General features: G+C 33.9%; 1 long non-coding RNA gene across 2 annotated transcripts; it reads right to left on the reverse strand.

Annotated features, from left to right (window-relative positions):
- Positions 1-2891: 2891 nt before the first annotated feature.
- On the reverse strand, positions 2892-25598 carry LOC136036208 (uncharacterized). 2 transcript variants are annotated; one of them, XR_010619664.1, is made up of 3 exons: positions 25516-25577; positions 15330-15510; positions 2892-3089 (listed from the first exon to the last, which is right to left on the reverse strand). It is a non-coding gene; the product is annotated as an uncharacterized LOC136036208 (long non-coding RNA). The 2 variants fall into 2 exon arrangements; XR_010619663.1 differs by lacking the exon at positions 15330-15510 and having other exon boundaries at positions 25516-25598.
- Between the last annotated feature and the right edge of the window lie 1074 nt (positions 25599-26672).

A 26672-nucleotide genomic window follows, 5' to 3' on the forward strand; every position in this document is an offset into this window, starting at 1 on the left:
ATTGATGTGTTTTGTGACGAAGTGAAACACATTTTACTAGCCAAAGCTGAACATCAGTTTACTGATTGTGATGCTGAGCACATCACAGTGACGTTGATCAATTCTGATGGCCCTTTTTTTTCTTTTGACAGTGATGATGTTGGGAGAAGCATGGATTCTTCTTTTGGCCGTAACACGGAAGCTCAGCTAATAAGGCTCATGGATGATAAAAACTGTTCAAATGAGTCTGTCAGAATTTCCAGACGTTGTGAGGTTTTTCCAAAAGTTCAACACTCCGATACCATTGTCTACTCCAGTAGATGTCTTTTTTCTCTTTGGGGTTTGGTTTTCAATACAAAGCATAGCCAGGTTGGAGATAAAAAATTGGAGAAACTTGTGTTGTTAAAAGCAATCTTCCAACCTCGATAACGAATTATGTAGAAGTTTTCATCTTAAACAGTATGCTTTGAGAAAAAGGTGTTTTGCAGCTAGAGTAGTTTGCATTATAAATAAATATTTATATATATATATATATATATATATATATATATATATATATATATATATATATATATATATATATATATATATATATGTGTGTGTGTGTGTGTATATATTATAAATATTAAATATGTATATAAGTGCTTTTTTACGATAAATTCCCAAGCGGTAGTTTTTCAAAACAATCTCTTCTTCTACAGCAAGTCACCTTGTACGTCTTCGAGTGAACATTAAACATGCGCGATAAAAAGATGTTGCGTTTCTTGCCTTTTTTTTCTCGAGACATAAGTATCAATTCCCAAAGCAACAGATGAAAACAGCCATACAGATGATCGTACAAAAATACAGGTCTAACGACACAATGGATTCGAACCAAAGATTTGAATTTTTACAGAATTCGGAAGGCAATCTAAATCAGTTAAATACGCTATTAATTAGCAACTCGACAGTTCTACATCAATCATCTATCTTCTCGATCCGAATTGTCCGCTCAATAGAATTTGGACAATAGTTAGGTAAAAATTCTTGTTTTATGGCAGGAGATGGCAGAAATTGGATGTTTGCTACGATGTGGTTGTTTCTATAATACAAGAAAAGACTGGTTGGTTCCATCTTGAAACCAAAAAGAATGGAAGATTGGACTAATTTTGTAAGGGTTGTTTTTTCTCTTCTTTGGAATTTACTCTTAATTTTGGGAATTCGATTGCTACTATCTTGGGTTGTTTTTTACTTTGATTCTTTTACCACCAAAGGTAAACAATTTTAAGTAACATAAAATTTTAACGCCATCTGAAGGGAAATACTGTATGTCCCACTTTCTGGTCAAGTTAGTTCAAATGAACATAGGGTATTAAAAATCAGAAATTTTCCCCGGTAAGTGTCTATTTAAAAGATGTATAATTTTATAGATTTTTAAAAATATTCTGAAAGGAAGCTCTACCTCTTAAGGTGGCATACAATGAAACAATTGCTAGAAAATTTTGATTGGTAATTTAACATTGATGAACTCTTCAAATTTGGAATCGGAATTAAAACCAGATTCTCTTGATGTATTTGTTGAATCAAATTTCCTTTTTTGGATGCTCGGTTTTTACTCAAAAGTGTCGCTCTTTAAATGGACTTAATTGCCGCGAACCTTCTGATCCAGGCCTGTCTTTAATGTGCGTTTGTGTTTGGGAGGGGGTGAGAGCGTTTCAGGGGGAGCTGTCAAAACTGAACTTTAGGCTTATAACTTCTATATTTATCAAGAGATGCTTCAACAAATCTTTTATTAGGAGATTTCCCATTCACAGTTTGTTTTGGCAATCATGTACATGTTATGAAAGCTTAGTCAAAATGAGCTTATAAGAATAGTAAATGTCTTTCCACCGCTCCATATTTATCTGGACTTCTCACTGAAAGCAAGGGAATTTGGACCTAAAAGTGCTATTTTTAAGTTCCATTCCTCCCTCCACCACATAAAGATGGATTGACTTCGCCCTAATAGTTTAAACATAACTATAGACTACTAAGAAGTTTTAAATGGTTCATCTTATTGACATGAGGCTTAAAATAAAAGTTTATAGTAGTCAGGTATTTTGTATCAACTGGATAAATCTTTTACGGCAAATACTCAACCGTTGAGCATTGTGTAGGGAGGCTATATAAACACTTTTCAATAGTTATAAATAAATTGGTGATCCCAACATTTTATTATCGATAGTATTCTGGCCCCTTTTCGGCCGACATTGGCGCTTTGCACCAAAAAATGGCAGAGATAGTAGCTCGACTGAGGTAATATCACTTCTGTCAATTCAAAAAGGTACTGAAAGTTTAAAATTAAGGAATCTTTTATCAACAAATCGAGAAACTAAGCTTTGAAGTGAGAATGAACTGGCATTCCTATACATTGTGAAAAAGCCTCAATCTGGCTTTGGTACAGGTGTGTTCACAGAAATTATTTTCACTTGTGGACTGTTTTTTTTTTACTCGTCTTACTTTATCTTTGCCAACACAATTTTACATGTAGAGATGTTAGGGAGAATCGTGCAGAGGAAATTTTTACTGTGTCGGAATTGTCAGATATTTCTCTGAAGGGCGAGGGGATATCCAAATTCTTCACAGGGGAGTTTTCTACAGGGTAAAATTTTATGTTGGGAGCCTTCAGTGGGAGCAACTTTCTAATAAGATGGGGAGGGGGCTTGTTTTGGAAGCAACTTTTACACAGAGGAGGAGATTTCCGGTATGATTTTAAAAAAAAAATCTTAAATGAAAGGTTTTCAAATGAGTGTGCTAAAAAAAAAGAAGAAAAAAAATCACCTGAAATCGTTCACAAGAAATTGTCAGCTAGAATAAAATTGTTTGGTGGGAATTCGTCTGGAGGGGGGGGGGGAGGGCAGTTTATGTGAAAAGAAATTTTCAAGGAGAAGGAGCATATTTACTAGTTTTATTTAAAAACCATTAGGAAATAAAAAATCATTTTTGTAACTGAAAGTAAGGAGCAACATGAAAACCTAAAACGAACAGTAATTATTCTGTATATGAAAGGGATTGTCGTCTCCTCAAGACTCTGCTCTCTCCACCAAAGTATGACTTTTCGTCCAACCACAAAGTATGACAGTTTTCGACACCTGAAAGACAAAGGCTGTTTAACTAAAATAATAGGGTTATTTTAAAGCCTATATATAAAAAAAACTATAGCACTGAGGAGCCAAGCAGTGGTTTTGACCAACATAATTTCGTTGTAATCTAATTTTTTTCAAACTGTTTTTATTCTTGTTTGTATCTTCTTCATGCTATTGATCGTCTTGTGTCATTTATCTCTCGCCTCCTTCATTTTAGATTAAGTCTGAATAATGGTGCTGCGCGGTTATGCTTCAATTCTTATTGGGAAAAAATGGTTTGTAACATTTATTTCAAAGCTGCATTTAACTAAACGCATTTTTTTTTTTTTTTTTTTTTTTTTTTTTTTAGTGAAATTACACGAAATGATGTGTGTGAATTTTCTATTTTGAAGGAGTGAATGTTGATCGTTTCAACCGGAGAGGGGGGAGGGGAGGGCAGTTATCTTAAAGAGTGAAATTTATTTTGAAAACATATTACTCTAATTAAGCCTTCAGATAAGTATAGAATGACCTCTAGGGAAAGTGGAGGGTAGAAAGGAATGCTTAATTATAGGAGAACCTTGGGCTAAAGGGACCTCATTGCAGGAGGTGCCAAATATCTGTATTCCTTTTCACTTGAAATGAAAGAGGCTATCTTAAGAAATAAGGGTGGGGCTCAATTGACTGTAAATTGAAAGCTCTTGTGTCCTTTTTAAAGGCTGAAAGTTACTAGAGGACAATCAGCCTACCTCTCAGACCCCTTTCTTTAATACGACTCTCCACTAACAGCAATGATGTCGACTCAAAAGTTTGATACATCTGTTTTGTTGAAAAAAAAATTCCATGAATTCACTCGAAGGAAGCTAAAAAAGCCAGCAAACTGGCATTTTTTTCCGGTTTGTCCTCTAGGCATATTTTTTGATAATCAAAAGAAGCGTCTGTATAAAACACCTCTTATACAATAGTCGGCATTATTGCAATACTATAACGTATTTTTCTTTGAAATTAAAAATCTGACGTTATTCACATGCTTTTTTTTCAAAATTAATGCTCTAAAGTACGGTCTGCCAAAGAGTGTACCTCCTCTCATTATCCACCAAAATATTACCCTACTGCACCGGTGTAGCCTACACGCCCCTCGTTGGGAATCACGGGCTAAAGTGAGAAAATCTAAAATTAAATAAACGAATTTTTTAAATAAATTTAAATTGTGTCAAGACTTTTGTATTTAAACGGGTCTGATAGTTTTCTAAAAGAAACAGGGACGGATGTATTAATAAACAATTGATGATCAAGTAAATCAATTAATTGAACTATTATGTCAAAAAAAGTGTATTGTTCTCCTGAACAGTGAGAATATTTCATGGCTTAACCCAGATTCAAAATGTGTCTACTTTGATAAGCCCAGCTTAAGATCAGAGGCCAAATCTATTGAAAATAATACCACAGGGAATCCACCTTTTACATATTTCCTATTGCAAGTGATTTCTCATTGGCACCATTGAGTTAACATGAGATTATCGACATTCACTAGAGGAGTTATACCTTTCCCCTTCAATTAAAATATTGAAAATAAAAAAGTATACAAAATAATGTGAAGATTTTTTCTTGGTGAAAATTTTTCATTTCTAAGTCAGTGCAGTAAAACTTATCTACAAAAGCTACAAAATTTGATTATTTTATTTCTAAATGGGACTTAAAAAAATAAGGAGAAAATACATTTTGCATAAGGAACTTCATGGAGACAAATTTATTAATGAGAAAGTTATGAAATTAGACAGTTTAAATGATTTTCAGAGAATGGTGGTGGGAAGGTGATGGAAATATATATCCACAATTCCACCTTTATTTTCAGAAATATATTCTTCGGTTCTACCATGTTTTCTACCATCGGTTCTCATTTATATTTGTATGGTTTTTATTTTGATTTTTTACATGACTAGCAATTAGTTGACTAATTTACTTAGCTCCTTATATGACTTTATTGCAATAATATCATACGATTCTAATATGACGTCATTGCAACCTTCATGTAGAATTTTATATTTGCAAGTGACGTCATTATTTGAGCATCAAAATAGTGTGATAAATATGACGTCATCTTTACTATATAAGTCGGAATCCCGACGGTGTGTGGTTCAGTTATTGATTGTATTTGATAAAGCACAAAGCAATGTTTAAAAGAACCTTAAAAGATAGAGAATATGAAATGGAGACATCCTCAGTGATGGAAGATGGCGAAGGAAATAGCGACAGAAGTCCACTTCATTCAGCAGCGTTAGGTGGACGGTCACAAACAGTTGAATGTCTTTTAAGGTCTCGTACGAATGTTTATGCAAGCGATATTGATGGCAATAGTCCACTTCATTTAGCAGCTTCAAGTAGACACTCAAAAGGAGTTGTGAAATGTCTTTTAAAGTTTGGTGCTGATGCTAATCAACCAAACAAAAATGGTGAAAGTCCACTTCATTTAGCAACTAAAAATGGAAACCCAAAAACAGTTGAATATCTTTTAAAGTCTGAAGCAGATGTTAATATAAGAAACAATCATGGTGAAAGTCCACTTCATTTAGCAGCTTCGTATGGACACCCAAAAACTGTTGAATGTCTTTTAAAGTTTGGTGCTGATGCTAATCTACCAAACAAAAATGGTAAAAGTCCACTTCATTTAGCAGCTAAAAATGGACACCCAAAAATAGTTGAATATCTTTTAAAGTCTGAAGCAGATGTTAATATAAGAAACAATCATGGTGAAAGTCCACTTCATTCAGCAGCTTCGTATGGACACCCAAAAGCTGTTGAATGTCTTTTAAAGTTCGGTGCTGATGCTAATCTACCAAACAAAAATGGTAAAAGTCCACTTCATTTAGCAGCTAAAAATGGATACCAAAAAATAGTTGAATATCTTTTAAAGTCTGAAGCAGATGTTAATATAAGAAACAATCGTGGTGAAAGTCCACTTCATTTAGCAGCTTCGTATAGACACCCAAAAACTGTTGAATGTCTTTTAAGGTCTGGTGCGGATGTTAATGCAGAAGATATTTATGACAGAAGTCCACTTCACTTAGCAGCTTCAGAAGGAAACTCACAGATTGTTGAATATCTTTTAAAGGATGGCACTGACGTTAAAATTAAAGGAATTAGCAATAGAAGTCCACTTCATTCAGCGGCCTTAGGTGGACGCTTACAAACAGTTAAATGTCTTTTAAGGTCTGGTGCAAATGTTAATGCAAGAGATGTTGATGGCAATAGTCCACTTCATTTAGCAGCTTCACGTAGACGCTCAGAGAAAGTTGTGAAATGTCTTTTAAAGTCTGGCGCTGATGCTAATCTACGAAACAAAGATGGTGAAACTCCACTTCATTTAGCAGCAAGATCAATCCATTGCTTAAAAACTGTTGAATGCCTTTTAAAGTTTGGCGCTCATGCTAATATACAAAGCAATATTGGTGAAAGTCCACTTCATTTAGCAGCAAAATCAATGGAATGCTTAAAAACTGTTGAATGTCTTTTAAAGTTTGGTGCAGATGTTAATGTAAGAAACGATCATGGTGAAAGTCCACTTTATTTATCAAGATTTAGTTCTAGGTCGGAAACTTTTGAATATCTTGCATACCACATATTAAAAATGATTGTGGCAAATTTATATGTAAGTGAAGAAAACAATTTACCCTCATTCCGGTGGGATTCAAAGTGGGATTACAGGCGGGGTCAGTGTGAAAGAGAACTAGAACAAATGAAGAGTGAAATAATATTTTGTAATATTTCGTTCTATGATCTTTTGGTCAAAAGAATAAGCTCAATAGCTCATATTATCAATAAGCTCAAATTATATACAATGAATGAAAATTCCTTGAAAAATTCACTGAGATCAGCCAAAAGCAAAGTTCAAGCAAAATTTCCAATATATAACACAATAATAGTTAGCCAATTCAGAAAGAGTATAGAAAGGAAAGTGTTACTTGAACTAGCCAATAGAAGATTCAATTTTCTCTTTAATAGATTTGCTGAGTTACCACATGAATGTGCTGAACAAATACTTAGCTATCTCTACAATGAAAACTTGAAAAATTTGATAGATGCTTCTGAGCATCATGACAACAGTTGATTGAAAAATATTGTAAGAGCGTTGTGGTCTAAATATATATATATATTCGGCCCTTGTGTTGTGTTCAATTTATCTCTAGGATTAGACGCAGCTTATCCTTAATTTTTTATACAATACAATTTTCTTATATATTAATTAACCGGCAGTTTGGTGTCTGCACCTTGCTTCTTCTCTAGACTCTATTTAAACAGGTTAGAACTAAATAATGATTGACTGAATCGCTCCTGAACAATCCGAGTGGTTAGCCCCTTGGTGTAATTTTTGCATTCTTAGATGCTCTGATTACAGCTCAATCTAACCTTTTGAGGGGAAATTTTGACTTCGGAGCACAAATATGTAAAGTATTTGAAGGGACTGCAGCCAGGAGGTATATATTATAGAAAAAAGCTTCTTATTGATGAATAGAAAAGTTTTTGCTCTATTTTTTGATACCCCACAATAACAATGTCAAGCATAGCAATCTAGAATGCAAACCCGAAACAGGTTTTATAATTATTTTGGAATTATAAAAAAAAATAATTGTCGGCTTTAAGATTTGATTAGGCCAAAATATTCACCAGATTTTTTTTACTTCTATTGACATAAAACCGCCAAAATCACTAATTCAGGAGCGTCAGGCAAACTCCAAATGTTTAACATGGGAGGTATAGGAAGATTATTTGCGAGTCCGTCCTGCCTTAACATCCGCAAATTCCACATCGACACCGCCAGGATTTGCTACTTTAACGAATTTTTTGCTTATAGCCTTGTACTACAGATTATAATATGTAATAATTATCAGGTAGACCCCTTAGCGAAGTGGCCTGCTTAAAACCTTTTCAAAACCTTTTGTGCTAATTGATCTGAAGTTTGGCAGCAAAAAACCAACCGAATTGATTGGGCAGACCAACTTAGTAGCTAATGAAACAAACGGAAAGCATAGAAATAACTGCAGGTTTTTATTATTTTTCATTAATGTGTCTACACATATTAATGTCAGTAATAAAAAAATGCAGTTATTTCTATGCTTTCCATCTGTTTCATTACCTACTATGTTTGTCTGCCCAATCAATTGAAAAAAAAAAAAAAAACACCTTTGTATTGTTATAATTAAGGCATGTAACGTTTCTTGGGATATACATAAATAGCATATGTATATATATATATATATATATATATATATATATATATATATATATATATATATATATATATATATATATATATATATATATATATATATATTTTGCCACACACTTCAATTTGCGTTTCAAGAAGTTATATATTACCCCTTATGATCTTCTCCAAGTTGAAGGTAAATATCAAAAGATATGGATTTGGCCTTACTGGAATCTGTACCAATAGATGCAAATGTCCTGACAGACCCTACGATTCAGTGATTACAGAATCAAACCATTTTTTAGGGATCACTCGACGAAGTTTCACTACAGTAAAGTTCGTGTTTGATTGTCAATTGTCTGATCATTATCCCATAGCCTTCTTAGTGTCTTTTCCATCTTTCGGTCATCGAAGTACATCTCTTGGTCCTTCAGCACCTCTACACCGTCATTGCTGGTCGAAAATTGATCAAGCGCTTTCACAACGAATTATACACGAATTATACACAACGAATGAAAGTTCATTGAAAAGTTCACTGAGATCAGGAAACTGGGAAGCAAAATTTCCAATATATAGCCCAATAATAGTTAGCCAATTCAGAAAGAGTACAGAAAGGAAAGTGTTACTTGAACTAGCCAATAGAAGATTCAATTTTTTCTTTAATAGATTTGCTGAGTTACCACATGAATGTGCTGAACAAATACTTAGCTATCTCTACAATGAAAACTTGAAAAATTTGATAGATGCTTCTGAGCATCATAACAACAGTTGATTGAAAAATATTGTAAGAGCGTTGTGGTCTAAATATATAAATATATATATATCTATATCTATATATATAAAAATAAGTTGTCTGTCTGTGGATGGATGGATCAGGTGACGTCACCTGAAAAAACTGGATCAGGTGACGTCAAAACTGAAAAAACTAAAAAAAGGCAAAAACTACAAAAAAAACTAAAAACTAATAAAAAAAATAAAAAAGCTAAAAAACTAAAAAAACTAAAAAAAGGCAAAAACTACAAAAAAAACTAAAAACTAATAAAAAAGCTAAAAAACTAAAAAAACTAAAAAAAGGCAAAAACTACAAAAAAACTAAAAACTAATAAAAAAAATAAAAAAGCTAAAAAACTAAAAAAACAAAAAAAAAACTAAAAAAAGGTAAAAAACTAAAAAAAATAAAAAATTAAAAAAAACTAAAAAAAAGGAAAAAACTGAAAAATAAGCTAAAATAAAGGTAAAAACCAATAAAAAACTAAAAAGAAAAAAAGGAAAAAACTAAAAAAAATTTTCATCTAAAAAACTAAAAAAAACTAAAAAAGGTAAAAACTAAAAGAACTAAAAAAGAAAAAAATAAATGACGAAACTCAAAGAGAAAGCGACCAGGACAAAAGGAATGTTCGATTAGCAATCAACAAAGCACCGGGACACTGGGAGTATAAATGACGACCAGGACATAAGTAAAAAAAAAAACTATCTATATATATAAAAATAAGTTGTCTGTGGATCTGTGGATCAGGTGACGTCACCTGAAAAAACTGGATCAGGTGACGTCAAAACTGAAAAAACTAAAAAAAGGAAAAAACTACAAAAAAAACTAAAAACTAATAAAAAAAATAAAAAAGCTAAAAAACTAAAAAACTAAAAAAAGGCAAAAACTACAAAAAAAACTAAAAACTAATAAAAAAGCTAAAAAACTAAAAAAACTAAAAAAAAGGCAAAAACTACAAAAAAAACTAAAAACTAATAAAAAAAATAAAAAAGCTAAAAAACTAAAAAAACTAAAAAAACTAAAAAAAGGTAAAAAACTAAAAAAACTAAAAACTAAAAAAAACTAAAAAAAAGGAAAAAACTAAAAAATAAGCTAAAATAAAGGTAAAAACCAATAAAAAACTAAAAAAAAAACTGAAAAAACTAAAAAAAGGCAAAAACTACAAAAAAACTAAAAACTAATAAAAAAAGTAAAAAAGCTAAAAAACTAAAAAAACTAAAAAAACTAAAAAAACTAAAAAAAGGTAAAAAACTAAAAAAAATAAAAAATAAAAAAAAACTAAAAAAAAGGAAAAAACTGAAAAATAAGCTAACATAAAGGTAAAAACCAATAAAAAACTAAAAAGAAAAAAAGGAAAAAACTAAAAAAAATTTTCATCTAAAAAACTAAAAAAAAACTAAAAAAGGTAACAAAACTAAAAAGAAGGTAAAAACTACAAAAAAACTAAAAAGAAAAAAAAACTAAAAACTAATAAAAAAACTAAAAAATCTAAAAATCTAAATAAACTAAAAAAGAAAAAAAAGGAAAAAAATAAAGGAGAAAAACAAAACTAAAAAACGAATGTATATACAGACCGGTACACCGGGATACAAATGACGACCGGGACACAGGGAATATAAATGACGACCGGGACACAGGGACACAACTACAACGGGGACACCGGGGGAAACAGGGGGATGTAAATGACGACCGGGACACCGGGACAGGGAATGGTCGATTAGCAATCACCATCAACAAAGCTCAAGGGCAATCATTAGAATCATGAGGTATAGATCTGAATACAGATTGTTTTCCCATGGACCATTATATGTTGCATGTTCAAGAGTCGGTAAACCTGACAATCTATTTATATGCAAAGACAATGGGACAGCAAAGAATGTTGTATATTCGCAAGTTTTACGTAGTTAAAACCATATATATATATATATATATATATATATATATATATATATATATATATATATATATATATATATCTATCTATATTCACAGGTGGGACATAGGGACACAACTACAATGGCGCGTAACTATTATGGCGCGTAACGACTTACGCGCGCGGGGGGGCTTGGGGGGGGGGCGCGAAGCGCCCCCACCAACAGCTAGTATATAAAAATAAGTTGTCTGTCTGTCTGTGGATGGATGGATCAGGTGACGTCACCTGAAAAAACTGGATCAGGTGACGTCAAAACTGAAAAAACTAAAAAAAGGCAAAAACTACAAAAAAAACTAAAAACTAATAAAAAAAATAAAAAAGCTAAAAAACTAAAAAAACTAAAAAAAGGCGAAAACTACAAAAAAAACTAAAAACTAATAAAAAAGCTAAGAAACTAAAAAAACTAAAAAAAGGCAAAAACTACAAAAAAAACTAAAAACTAATAAAAAAGCTAAGAAACTAAAAAAACTAAAAAAAGGCAAAAACTACAAAAAAAACTAAAAACTAATAAAAAAAATAAAAAAGCTAAAAAACTAAAAAAACTAAAAAAACTAAAAAAAGGTAAAAAACTAAAAAAACTAAAAACTAAAAAAAACTAAAAAAAAAGGAAAAAACTGAAAAATAAGCTAAAATAAAGGTAAAAACCAATAAAAAACTAAAAAAAAAACTGAAAAAACTAAAAAAAGGCAAAAACTACAAAAAAACTAAAAACTAATAAAAAAAAGTAAAAAAGCTAAAAAACTAAAAAAACTAAAAAAACTAAAAAAAGGTAAAAAACTAAAAAAAATAAAAAATTAAAAAAACTAAAAAAAAGGAAAAAACTGAAAAATAAGCTAAAATAAAGGTAAAAACCAATAAAAAACTAAAAAGAAAAAAAGGAAAAAACTAAAAAAAATTTTCATCTAAAAAACTAAAAAAAACTAAAAAAGGTAAAAACTAAAAGAACTAAAAAAGAAAAAAATAAATGACGAAATTCAAAGAGAAAGCGACCAGGACAAAAGGAATGTTCGATTAGCAATCAACAAAGCACCGGGACACAGGGAGTATAAATGACGACCAGGACATAAGTAAAAAAAAAAAACTATCTATATATATAAAAATAAGTTGTCTGTGGATCTGTGGATCGTGGATCAGGTGACGTCACCTGAAAAAACTGGATCAGGTGACGTCAAAACTGAAAAAACTAAAAAAAGGCAAAAACTACAAAAAAAACTAAAAACTAATAAAAAAAATAAAAAAGCTAAAAAACTAAAAAACTAAAAAAAGGCAAAAACTACAAAAAAAACTAAAAACTAATAAAAAAGCTAAAAAACTAAAAAAACATATATACAGACCGGTACACCGGGATACAAATGACGACCGGGACACAGGGAATATAAATGACGACCGGGACACAGGGACACAACTACAACGGGGACACCGGGAGAAACAGGGGGATATAAATGACGACCGGGACAAAAAAACTAAAAAGAAAAAAAAACTAAAAACTAATAAAAAAACTAAAAAATCTAAAAATCTAAATAAGCTAAAAAAGAAAAAAAAAGGAAAAAAATAAAGGAGAAAAACAAAACTAAAAAACGAATGTATATACAGACCGGGACACCGGGATACAAATGACGACCGGGACACAGGGAATATAAATGACGACCGGGACACAGGGACACAACTACAACAGGGACACCGGGGGAACAGGGAATGGTCGATTAGCAATCACCATCAACAAAGCTCAAGGGCATTTATTAGAATCATGAGGTATAGATCTGAATACAGATTGTTTTCCCATGGACCATTATATGTTGCATGTTCAAGAGTCGGTAAACCTGACAATCTATTTATATGCAAAGACAATGGGACAGCAAAGAATGTTGTATATTCGCAAGTTTTACGTAGTTAAAACCATATATATATATATATATATATATATATATATATATATATATATATATATATATATATATATATATATATATCTATCTATATTCACAGGTGGGACATAGGGACACAACTACAATGGCGCGTAACTATTATGGCGCGTAACGACTTACGCGCGCGGGGGGGCTTGGGGGGGGGGGCGCGAAGCGCCCCCACCAACTAGGTGTTGGGGTGGCGCGAAGCGCCACCCCAACAGCTAGTATAAATATATAAATATATATATATATAAATATATATAATATATATATATATATATATATATATATATATATATATATATATATATATATATATATATATATATGTGTGTATATATACATTAAAATACAAATTACTCTTGCTGCAAAACACTTTTTTCTCGAAGAATACCGTTTAAGATGAGAATTTCTGCATGATTTGTTATCGAGGACAATAATTTGTTATTTAAAAATGTCATAATTTGTTATGACAATCGTTTTTCGTTTTAGTACAATCAACGTGAGCATTTGTGTTCCCAGAAAAACTTCATATCTGCATGCAGTACGTCAAAGGCCTTAGTCATAGACGTAGTCACCTTGGTATACTCCTCAAAAAACTCAAGCAGAATCACTTTCAACACTAGTAATTGTATTTACTTACTTTTTTAATTTTTGTATCCTTGTACTTTAATTGAAATACTTTTTCCATTGCCTTTAGAAAAATGTTAGTCTCTAAACTTCATGAAATAAAGTTTATTCAACTGAAAATAAGGAGCAAGATTAAAATATAAAAGAAACAGAAATTATTACGTATATGAGGCAGGCTGCCCCCTCCTCAACTCCAATGAAATGACCCACCCCATTTCTTGCTCTTGTTCGGCGCCCACTCTGCTCAATGCTGATCGAAATTTGGAATTGTCATTTTGTTCGAACTAGCCAAGAGTTCTAATAGCTATACTTCCAGAAATGTCAATCCCCCATAGCCCCAGGGCAAGGACTGCAAATTCTGCACTTTGCCCATTGCTTACATGTAGGATTTATTTTCAGGGAAAGGGGAAATATTTGATTTTGAGTGCATTCGAATAGGCTAAGGGCATAAATATTGTTTATCAAAAGGAAGGATCTTAAATACTTTAAGAACGGCAAAGGGTATTTAGTTGAAGCTTTCATGACATGTTGGGTGGGGGGCTGCAGAGCCGCCAGCTCCCTCCTATGCCTTTTAGTTATAAATCCTCCAAAAACATTTGGTCAAAATTTTGGAATAGACATCGTGTTAAAAATAATCAAAACTCAAACTACTCCTGTGAGAATGACAAAATCCAAAGCTTTAGAGGAGGATTCTAGAAATAATAAAACACACTGTATCTGTGCTGATTGTCAGAAAGATGCATCATCAATATCTAAGGAACTGCTGAGGATATCAAATTGAAAATTTTAGAGGATGCTGGCGAGTTATCAGAGGGCAACCAGCCACCCTTGGCCAGTCGCTCCCTCTTTTTATTATCATTTTCCATGCCCCATGCATTTGATAAGTGGTATTTAGCCCTGTGTATTATTTTTATTCTTTTACTATCACTGTGTTCCTGATTAATAAAAATCCACCTGCAGAGTCGTTTTTATGTACCTACACTAATTGTTTGTTCGATACACAGTATACTTTCCATTAAAAATTTCTGGCAGACAATAGTCTAGACCTTTCTTCATGACTCCACCTTCACGCACGCGTAATGACAAATGTTTTGCGCATTTAATGCCAAGTAGCAACTGAAACTATTGCAAGGACGCAGATGGATTTTCATTTCTGTGCACTTTGATCCCTCCCATTTCTGAAGAAGCTTTTCGCCACTGTTTATATAAATTTATGCTGTGGTTTGAGAATTCTGAGATTACTTGTACGACAAGCGCGGTTACTTATCTTTAAGCAGCGTTCACATACTTGTCTAGCTAGAATCTTTATGTCTAGACACATGTCTGGTCAGAAATCAATGTACAGGAATCTATCGTTCCAAGGAAAAATCCATTGCTTAGCTAAAACTATAAATTTAGTTTCAAATAGAGTACATATAGAGTTCCAAGGAAAAATCCATTACTTAGCTAAAACTACAAATTTAGTTCCAAATAGAGTACAGTCGTAATTTCTTGCTAATCAAGAGAGCTTATGCGGTTAAAACTTTTAAAATTGTAATCCCTGTTTTTACTGTCACAAGGTAATGGGCGAGAGAAGCCAAACAATTGCCTTAGTGTGCTTTGCTATTATATCTGGTGTGCAGTTTTTGCCTAAAAGGAAAAAAAAATGAGAAAACAAAAAAAGAAGTTCAGTTAAGAATAGTAAAAATGAATGATGAAAATATGGGAAGTTGACTCATTCTGATTGTCTGTAATCAAAAATCCTAAACTTTGAGTTCTAGAGTTTAGAACTGGATGCTTAGCTGTAGCTTGTCTAGCCAAACATCAAATCTTCTTTGTGAACCTTGCTATCTGATGAAGACATTGATATCTGGCCAGACACATGCCTAGACACGGGAATCTAGCTAGACAGGCATGTGAACGCCACTTTAGCGTTTGACGATGCATAAATGACATCAAAGACTAGTAGGATTGATGCTTGAAGCGGTCTGGGTTAGTTGTCTTATAAGTTGCACTTGCTAAACCTGAAAAATGCAGAATTACTAAGGATAAGCACCGTCATATATAAGAAAATTCAATCTTAAAAAAAATGGAACAGAAATGTGAAATTATGTGCAAAAAACAAAAAGAGACAGGAATGACAAAAAATGGGATTTATAAATAAGCTATATTTACAATGGAACATACGTGAATAATGTCTTTACTCGCCTAGTTGCGTGTAGCGTTTCAATTGACAAGCTACTGGATAAGTATTTAAGTTGTTATCTTTTATGGACTTCATGATGGAAACTTAAAATTCAGCGGATAATCAGATAAAGTTTTCTCAAACTCACTGCAAATGTTGATGGATCCGTTTTTGTTTTCCACAGTATAAATATACGCTAACATTAGCGAAAAGTCCCATGCTCTCCATTTACGATTTTTGGAACACATCTGAAACTACACAAGCTAAGCCACTCTTCATGCTCCCTCCTTTGCGTAGGCACAATGACAAATGCTTAGCGCATCACGACAAGAAAGTATAGTTCTGACGGTGTGAGAACTTCCCAAACATGGCGCTATGAATCTGTGTCATCTTTGGAGAAAAATTTTTCACTACTGTTCGTATATATATATATAAATAAGTTGTCTTTCTGTCGAGTGACGTCATTATAAGGATTGAGCTGTATGTCGTCATGGTTGTTATGACGAAACTTAGTATATGATGTCATTATAAGTATTTAAGAAAATCGTTCAAAGAATCTTCTTCTATATATCTACATCTATCTATCTATCTTCTATATATATAAAATAAGTTGTTTGTCTGTGGGTCTGTCGAGTGACGTCATGTCATCATGTCGTCATGAAGTTAGTTGTCGTCATCTTTGTTATGACGATGACGTCACTAAAAGTATTTAAGAAAATCGTTCAAAGACAAATTTTTAATAGTAAGAAGATCGTGGACGGAAAAATGTTTAATTGTAAAATGACTGAAGAACCTACAATGGCAACATCCGAGGAAGCTGCTCAAAGAGTCTATGCCAAAAAACTTGCGGCTGATAGAGAAAATAAGAAAAGAAAGCGCGCCGAGGAATCACAAGAACAGCAAGAAAACAGGCTTGCGGCTAAAGAACGCAAAACCGCGCAGTTAGATGAAAATCCACCTGGACAGCGAGAGTTAAAACATATCAAAACTGAAAATGATAGCGATGATGATTGGGTTTGGGATTTTGACTTGGATAAGGTCATCAATGCCTACCAGATTTTAGTTAAAAAAACAAAAGTTCGGCAATATGTATTTCATAGTGACGCTGAAAAATAAAGAAGAAAAAGAAAACTGAAAAAAGAAAAAAGGTAAAAAACTAAAAAAAAAAACTAAAAAGAAAAAACACTCAAAGAGAAATTACAGACCGTGACACAAATGACGACCGGGACAGAGGGAATATAAATGAAGAACGGAACACTCAAAGAGAAATTACAGACTGGGATACCGAGACACAAATGACGACCGGGACAAAGCGAATACAAATGACGACCAGGACACAGGTATTTAAGAATATCGTTCAAAGACAAATTTTAATTGTAAGAAGATCGTTGAAAGAGAAATTTCTAATTGTAAAATGACTGAAGAAACTACAATGACAACACCCGAGGAAGCTGCTTAAAAAGAATGTATTCAAGCCGAAGTAGCTGAGTTGGTAAAGCGTTATGTTTCAGGTTCTAGGTCAGAGAGGCTCCAGGTTTGAACCTTGGCTTTAGCATTAATACAAAAGAAGAAAAAAACTAAAAAAGGTAAAAACTACAAAAAAAACTAAAAAGAGAATACTAAAAAAACTAAAAAAGCTAAAAAACAAAAAAAGGGTAGAAAACTAAAAACTAAAAAAGAAAAACACTCAAAGAGAAATTACAGACTGGGACACTGGGACACAAATAACGACCGGGACACAATTGACGACCGGGACACCGGGAAACAGGGAATATAAATGACGACCGGGACGCTCAAAGAGAAATTACAGACTGGGACACAAATGACAACCGGGATACTGGGAATATAAATGACGACCGGGACACAGGGACACAACTACAAGGGAGATGCCGGGGGCACAGGGGGATATATAAATGACGACGGCGACACAGGGAATGTTCGATTAGCAATCACCATCAACAAAGTTCAAGGGCAATCATTAGAATAATCAGGTATAGATCTGAATACGGATTGTTTTGCCCATGGACAATTTTATGTTGCATGTTCAAGAGTCGGTAAACCTGACAATCTATTTATGTGCACAGACTGAAGAATGTTGTATATTCGCAAGTTTTACGTAGTTAAAAACATATATACATATATATATATATATATATATATATATATATATATATATATATATATATATATATATATATATATATATATCTTTCTATATTCACAGGTGGGACACAGGGACACAACTACAATGGCGCGTAACGACTTACGCGCGCGGGAGTGCTTGGGGGGGGGGGGTTGCGAAGCGCCACCCCAACAGTTAGTATATATATAAAAATAAGTTGTTTGCCTGTCTGTCCGCATATGACGTCTGAATTATTTCATCATATACCAATTCAAAAACGAATGTATACAAGCCGAAGTCGCTGAATTGGTAGAGCGTTATGTTTCAGGTTTTAGGTCCGAGAGGTTCCAGGTTCAAACCTTGATTACAAATGAAGAAAAAGACTAAAAATTGTAAAAACTACAAAAAAAAGAAAAAACTAAAAAAGCTAAAAAACTAAAACAAAAACTAAAAAAGAAAAAAAAACTAAAAAGGTAAAAACTACAAAAAGCTAAAAACTAAAAACTGAAAAAGAAAAAAAACTAAAAAAAGGAAAAAACTGAAAAATAAAGGAGAAAAAGAAAACAAAATAAAAAAAAATAAAAAAGGTAAATGCATTCAAGCCGAAGTAGCTGAGTTGATATATAAATATATAAATAAATAAATATAATAAAGTTGGATATATAAATGACGATGGGGACACAGGGAAAGTTTGATTAGCAATCGCCATCAACAAAGCTCAAGGGCAATCATTAGAATAATGAGGTATAGATCTGAATACGGATTGTTTTTCCCATGGGCAATTATATGTTGCATATTCAAGAGTCGGTAAACCTGACAATCTATTTATATGTACAGACAATGGGACAGCGAAGAATGTTGTATATTCGCAAGTTTTACGTAGTTGAAAACACACACACACACACACACATATATATATATATATATATATATATATATATATATATATATATATATATATATATATATATATATATATATATATATATATATATAGGTGGGACACAGGGACACAACTACAATGGCGCGTAACGATTTACGCGTGCGGGGGGGGGGGTTGGGGGAGGGGGGAAGGCGCGAAGCGCTCCAACCATATATATATATATATATATATATATATATATATATATATATATATATTTATATATATATATATATAATTTGTATATCGACGGTCTATTTGTGCCTCAGGGAAAAGTTATATCTTTCTAACCATTTTTAGCTCCTGTGAATGAAAAAAGGGGTCAAGAAAAAAATATTATTGCTAATGACTGGGTGTTTTATTTTTACTGTTCTGTTCAATTTTAGGATAGGAAGGCCATTGGCAAACGTTTCAAGACCTATGTTCCAAAATTTAGATGGAAGAACATGGTTATATGGCGCTATTGACACTATTTGATTATATGGATGATACGGTATTTGTTACAAAGGTAAACTCTAATGGAGGTTCTTAGTTTTATCATAAACTTTTTGTGTTTTACCTGGCAATACATTTCATTCTTAATGATCTATGTCATAAATTCCACAGTTTTTAAGCCATAAAGTTAAACTACCACTACTACTAACAACCCACCGTCGCACTAAGCCACCTGTGGCCAACACAGAGCTACGCACGCTTCTCTTCCATCCTAATCTATGCAAAGTCTCCCTCTGTACGCCCTCCCAGGAAGTTCCTATTTCCCTTAAATCTTACTTTATGACCTCCTCCCTACCCGACCGCGGACGACTAAATAGAACGAAATACAAATTAAAACATACTTGAAATTCAAAATGAGAGAAATATTTGTAAGCTTGCCAACGGTTATTTCAGATAACATACATAAAAAAGAAGAAAAAACATAACGTATATTGTTTTGTTGTAGCCTTCCGTCAGATTCTAGTCAAATCCGGTCTAAATGGGTACCTGGAGAGACTTGGGGAGGGTTAACAGGAAGGTTGCGCGAAAGCACAGGATGGCTGCCCCTCCCCCTCTTATTGCACTTCCTAGCTGAAGGGCAATAGAACGGAGATCAGGACCACCGGTAGGGACTATAAATCCAATACCAGACTCTTTCCCTATTTTTTTTATTGGCTAGATGTATCTCATTAAAATTGTCAATTGTATAACATAGCAGATACCATTGACAATGAGACGAAAATCAGGATCTTATTCCTTTCTTTATCCTGCAGCTCATTTCCAAGTCGAAGGAAGTGTTAGGGTCCTCATACCTATATTGTTTTTTTCTGGTGTTTTAAGCATGAATTGTAAGCATTTTTTTAGTGTCAGAAATATTGATAAATTGTATCAATGCCAAAAAACAAAACAAAGAAGACTCATAAATCACCAAAACAGACTGGCTAGTCAAATAAGGTCGATATTCCTGACTTACTAATAGCAACATTTACGTCCATCTATAGCAACAACAAAAATGGAAAAACAAACAGAAGATAAAATTCAACGAATTGAAAAAGATTCTGATGAAGTTTGAATAGCATTATCTTTTCGATTTATACACTTTTATAATAGTTTTTTTCCCCTTGCTTTCCTTCAGCACTGACAATCGATCACAAAAATCGTCAAAAGTGTATACAATTGTTTTGTGTTTTCTAATCATAATGTTTTTGGGAATTTAAAAATCTTAGATTCCTGTTGTCATCATGATTGACTAACAACCATTGACTACTCCTCCGACATTCCTTCATAAAAATCTTTCGTAACTCAAAAGCTGCAAGAAGAGGAGCGTGAGAAGGTTATCAAAAATGCATATTTCTTTGAACCATAGCCATACGGCCTATTTTTCGGAGGTATTAAATAAACGTCTCTCTATTATCACTAAACTCTGTATTGATGGTCTTTTTTTTTAACTCTTTTTCGAGTACCTCTTCAGAAATTTTTTTGTGCTCATTAAGCTCCCTTGACTATTGCCTAAGTTGATTCATACAAGGTGTGCGCAAAAATTAACTTGTATAAACTGTTTTGTGACGACCCTTTATTATGTCCCTGAACGGAAACAGAATTCGGCAATTTGGATATCTGTCTTCCATTAGCCTCTGTCAGCTTCTCTCAGCTCACTAAATCACTATGTTCGCGTCGCAGCATAAGCATTACTACAAACATCAGAGTTTCCGAGGCAATCGTCAGAAACACTCTCTAATATAGATATTAAACGTGGGTTGTGTCAAAGTTCAAAATAGAAGAGATATAGAGGCCTCTCATCATGATTGCCTCTTATCACGACTCTCCAATATAGGTAAGAGTGGGTTGTCAAAGCTCAAAATTGTAGAGACCTAAATGTGTTTGATCACAATTGCCTCAGTTGCATTCTAAGCACCCAACACCATAAACGAGTATCTGTCATTTCTGTAAATAACTGCACCCACTATCCTAAATTATAAAGAGACTACGGTTCGTGTAAGTTGGCTATTGGCTAACCTAAGGCATGAAGACCATTTATCAAACAGTTTGTGGTAACGAACTGTAGTAAGGAGCAACCCGGCTCAATAGTAACCAAAACTCTAAAAAATGGAATTTTGATACCAATACATACATCAAAAGAATCGCATTTTAATGCTGATTTTAAATATATAAGTTTTATCAAGTTTAGTCTTACCCATCAAAAGTTACGAGCCTGAGAAAATTTGCGTTATTTTAGAAAATAGGGGGAAACGCCCTCTAGAAGTCATAGAATCTTGACGAAAATCAAAACATCAGATTCAGCGTATCAGAGAACCCTACTGTAGAAGTTTCAAGCTCCTATCTACAATAATGTGGAATTTTTTATTTTTTGCCAGAAGGCAGATCACGGATGCGTGTTTATTTGTTTTTTTGTTTGTTTTTTTTTTTCCCAGGGGTGATCATATCGACCGAGTTGTCCTAGAATGTTGCAAGAGGGCTCATTCTAACGGAAATGAAAAGTTCACATACCTCATAACTGATGAGTCACATACCTCATAACTTAGTACACTATGTTTATGACAGCAGTATGATAGAAAACTTTGTTGGATTTATGGACCTTCACAAAACGAACTATAAGGGTATAAATGAACATGAAAAAACATTTTAGGTGAAATTTTTGGCAAGTCTGTGCTCAAGCTAATGGAAGACATTGAATTTATTGTTGACAATTGTGTTGGCACAAGGTATGCAAGATGCAGGGTCAACATTTCTAAAATGCAAGGGGTAATATCAGGGATCAAAAAGTTACTAAAAGAAGCAGCATCTGTGGATGCAAAAACCATGCTCATAACCTATCATCAAAGCAACTTCACAAATAACAGGCAAAAATAATATCAACAGATGAAAGGCACGAATTTGACACCGAAAGGGATTTGTGCTGCCCTTGATAACGATGTCACTGGCATCTAATGATACCTTGATGGCGAATATCTTATTTGACCTATTTTAAAGTCACCTCAAAAAGTAATTCATTTTTAAGTCATCTCAGAAAAAGAAGGCAATCTATTATGTAACTTTTGATTTAGTTTAACATACTCCTCAACATTCCCCAAAATCACACCTTAATACCCTCAAGCTTTTGAGACATACCAGAATCAAACATTCCCTTTTCTCTTAGTGATAAGTCCTGCATGTAAGCATGCAGGAGCATCCGGGGATGCTCCTGCATCCCTGGAGCATTGATTAGATTTTTTCACTATTTCGATTTTTTTTTTATTTTGATCCGGCGGCATTTAAAAAAGATAAGGGGGAGGGGCTTAGTATCATCTACTCACTCTTCAACATCCCCTAAAGATACCCTGAAAGTTTTAATTTAATACTCCTGGCCCATCCATATATATTTCTGATATCTTCTTTTGATATACTGCAGGCACATGTGCTCAACACCAGAAGTATAACTAATTTATCTTTGCACTATTTTGCAAAGTATATTTTAAGCTATTTTGCAAACGCTTAAAAAGGGCATTAAGACTTTTAATTTCCTATCAAATGAGCCCACTCCAAAGCTTATAATAATAATAATTTATTGTCACCCTCTGCCTACAAAACAAATGCACTAAATAGGAGTACAGCAAAAATGAAAACAAAACAAAAAGGACATGGAAAAAAAAGAACACGCACAATTCTTGACAACTTCAGACACTTTAAAACACTTTTTTTTATTAAAAATAGAATATCCTTCAATCAGTTACCAAAGAGTTCTTATGGAATTACGTCATTCTAATGAAGTTTTGTGGGAAGTGTGGGTACTTGAGCTGCCTGTCACCAGCAGTTTAAGGCCTATGGGTTGGGTGGTACAAATATAGCTCTTCCAACCCACTCCCTTCCGTGCATTACATAATATAACTGAATCAACCCTTTATCCATTGTCTTTTTCACACTCTAGTATATGGTTAAACATCATAAGTTTACACATTTGGTGACGCTAGGCATTTGATAGAAGGCTAGTCAGTGGAAAATTGATAATTCTGTTGCAGTTGTCAGAAAATCTACAAGACAGTTTGTCCATTTTTGACAAATCTCAAAAACACTGTACCATTGCAGTGGGTAGTACAAATGTGGAAACTAAGTAAATACTTGCAGAGTTTAAATCATGAAGAAAGAACAGAGGAATAAAATAGTTGTGGCAATAAAAAGGCAGAGAGGAGGGTTTTTTCAGTAGCATATTTTTTTCATCAACAAGGAACCTGAGAAAGTCTGTTGACTGTTTTTCATAAATATGCTAGGAATATAAGAGCAGGTTATTACTTACTTCCTTCCAAAAAACATTTGATCCTTCCAAAAATCTTTTATGCAGACAGATGATTCTAAATAACTTGGTTTTTAACTGACCAGACAATAGTTCTCCTTAAAGAACAGAAGACACTCAGAAAGATAATTGGAATCTTATCTAGCAATTATAGCAATTTTAGCAAAGTGAAATCAGATTTAATCTATTGAATCACCCGCCATAGCCATTCCCAAGCCCAGTTGAGAAAGGAGGAGGGGCCAACAAGGAAGTGGACCCTTTGGTTAAATAAATTCTCATGAAACAGGAAGAAATGATGAAAAAAATTCCCATCTATGAAGAAATGAATACTCCCAGGAATATTGGCGAGATCAAAAAGTGTGTGAGCTATTCCCTGCAAAATAAATCTGCAGAAGTATGGATTCTGAGTCTATAGCTAGAATGTGAGATCAGTGAAGTGTGAATCAACAAGGCTAGTGATGGCTATGGAAATGAATTGTTATCAACCAGACTTTCTTTGTCTATCAGAGACAAAATTGAACATAGTGTAGGAAGAAAACATACCAGTCCATGACTGTGACAGCTCTTATTTATTACTCAACTCTGGTGTGCAAGATGGATCTGGTGACCATGGAGTTGGCTATGTGATAGGCTGCCATATGCAAAGAGGTCTTCTTGCATGGGATCCAGTGAACTCAAGAATATCCAGACAGATATTCTCTAGACAAGCAAGATTATTCAACATTTCTATCATTACTATCAATGCACCAGCAAGAGTGACTACCAATGCTGATAATGACTCCTTATTCACTGATCTGAAGATTACAATGCAAAAAATACCCTAAACAAGACTTCCTAATTTTAGCAGGTGATTGGAACTCCCCTGTTGGCTCAAAGACCCAAATGTTTGCAATATTGATGGTCCATTCACATAAGGCCATCAATGCTCCAATGGTGATAGACTACTCCAGTTTGCAAGATCTCATGACCTTTCCATCATCAACACAATATTCCAACACAAACAGTCTCAAAGGATAACCTGGCACTAGACAATGGCTGCACAGGTGCCCAAATTGACCATATATTGATCCATCAGCGTTGGAGCTCTTCAGTCATCTATTCCTGAGCTTACAGAGGGGCATGTACAGGGTCAAACTCTAAAAGTGATCATACGCTTGTAGGTGCAAAAATACTCCTGAAGTTGAGAACAAGAGGTACTGGTTATTTTTCCATGCTCAAGCAGCCCGCCATCAAAATTGCTCGAGTTTGCCCGATTTTGTGATTTTTCTTTTCTAATCACTAGGTCTGTTTCTCCGGTTGCCTGTCTCTTCTTCATCTCCTCCAACAGGATTTTTCTGGCATTGCGATCTTCTCTGGAGCTAATCTTGCTTAAACTGCTGTGTAGAGACAACCCCCTAAAGAGGAAGTTAAAACATGGAGAAACTAAAAATCCAAACAGTGAAAGAAAAATTTTGCCTGAAGTTACAGAACCAGTTTGCAAGCTTGACATACAACAATGAAGACCCTACCACCCAAAACAATTCTGGAACAACTCTGAGTCACATCACAGACCTTTGTCCCAAACCAAATAAACTGTTAATACCAGGAATTAAACCTGTGCCCTTTGAATAAAGGATTCTCAACCTAGAGTGCCAGCCACTTAGGAAGGAACACAAATTACCAGAGAACAAAAATTATTTGGAAAAAGAAAATATTGAAAAAACAACAACTCAAGTCATAGTTGCTCCCATTTTTCACTGCTGTCCCACAAACAATATGTATTTTACTTAAACAAATTTTAGGGCAGGTATCAACAAAACTCTATCAGGGATTGTATTTACTTAAGACACAATCAGCAATATGAATGCTTAGTTTTGTGATATTCTAGTCTTGAAATAATAAAAAAAAAGAGAAATTATATGTTCTATTTGTTTTCCTCCGGCCCATTTGAGAGAAATCTATATAGTTACAGCCTAATAAAAATAGAATAACCTGGACATACATCACTGGAAAAGAAATTATTGGAAAACTCGAATTTAGATAATAATACAACCCTCACCTGTGAATAATTTCCTAAATCTGGATAATTTCTCTTGTTTGTTGTTGTTGTTTATGTTGAATGTGGTGAAGAGGGCGTTGCTACATTAAAAGCGAAATTTCCTAAAATGCAAGTGTTGCCACGTGTAAAAGAAACCAATCAGTCAAAATGGCACCAAAAAAGAGACAACTTGAGAGCTCCGTAAAGGGACAGGATAAGTGCCCAGGATGCACAAAGAACCTGGATGAGAATTTACAAGCCGTCAATTGTGAAAATTTCCCCAATTGGTTCTGTAGCGAGTGGCTAGGATTAAGCGATGAACAGTATGTCCTGCAAGGGAAAATGAATCGCACTATGAAATGCGAATGGACCTGCCCCCGGTGCATCTTAAATAAACCTGTGCGCGACACCGACACCCTAGCCAAAGCTATTGAATCTTTCAAAACAGAAGTACGTGAAGACATTGCTAGCATATCATCTAATGTAAACAAGGGTCTCAAAGAGATTCACGATGAACTTGCCACGAAATGCAATGTTAGCGAAGTAAAAGCAATTGTTGACTTTGCAATCACAGCACAAGTGACAAGGCTTGCACCAGATGCACTAGATGAACACATACGCCGCACAGTCAGAAGCGAGCAGGATAGGAAGCGACACAAACTCAACATCGTTGGATACGGGATTCCGATCCAAGAAAGTTGTGAAGACTTCCTTGCGAAATATTTCCAGGATACCTACAAAATAGCAACCAAAGTTTTCACTGTGAAGAAACTACCTGCCTCGTCCCCCACGCCTGGACAACCACTGCGATACCCACCAGTCCTATTCACGGTAGCCAGCCTTACTGAAAAGAAACTTATCCTGGATGTCTCCAACCAGTGCAAAGACACAATTCGATTCTATGGCGACAGCTCCAGAGAAGATCGCAACGCCAGAAAAATCCTGTTGGAGGAGATGAAGAAGAGACAGGCAACCGGAGAAACAGACCTAGTGATTAGAAAAGAAAAATCACAAAATCGGGCAAACTCGAGCAATTTCGATGGCGGGCTGCTCGAGCATGGAAAAATAACCAGTATCTCTTATCGTCTCAGCCCCCCTGTACATAGTCTATGTGTGAGTGATGATAATTATGTAACAGTAAACGTGTGTGAAAGTAAAAATAGTAAATTAACAGTTAC

The sequence above is a fragment of the Artemia franciscana genome, chromosome 15 (assembly GCF_032884065.1).
Source record: "Artemia franciscana chromosome 15, ASM3288406v1, whole genome shotgun sequence".
NCBI lineage: Eukaryota > Metazoa > Arthropoda > Branchiopoda > Anostraca > Artemiidae > Artemia > Artemia franciscana.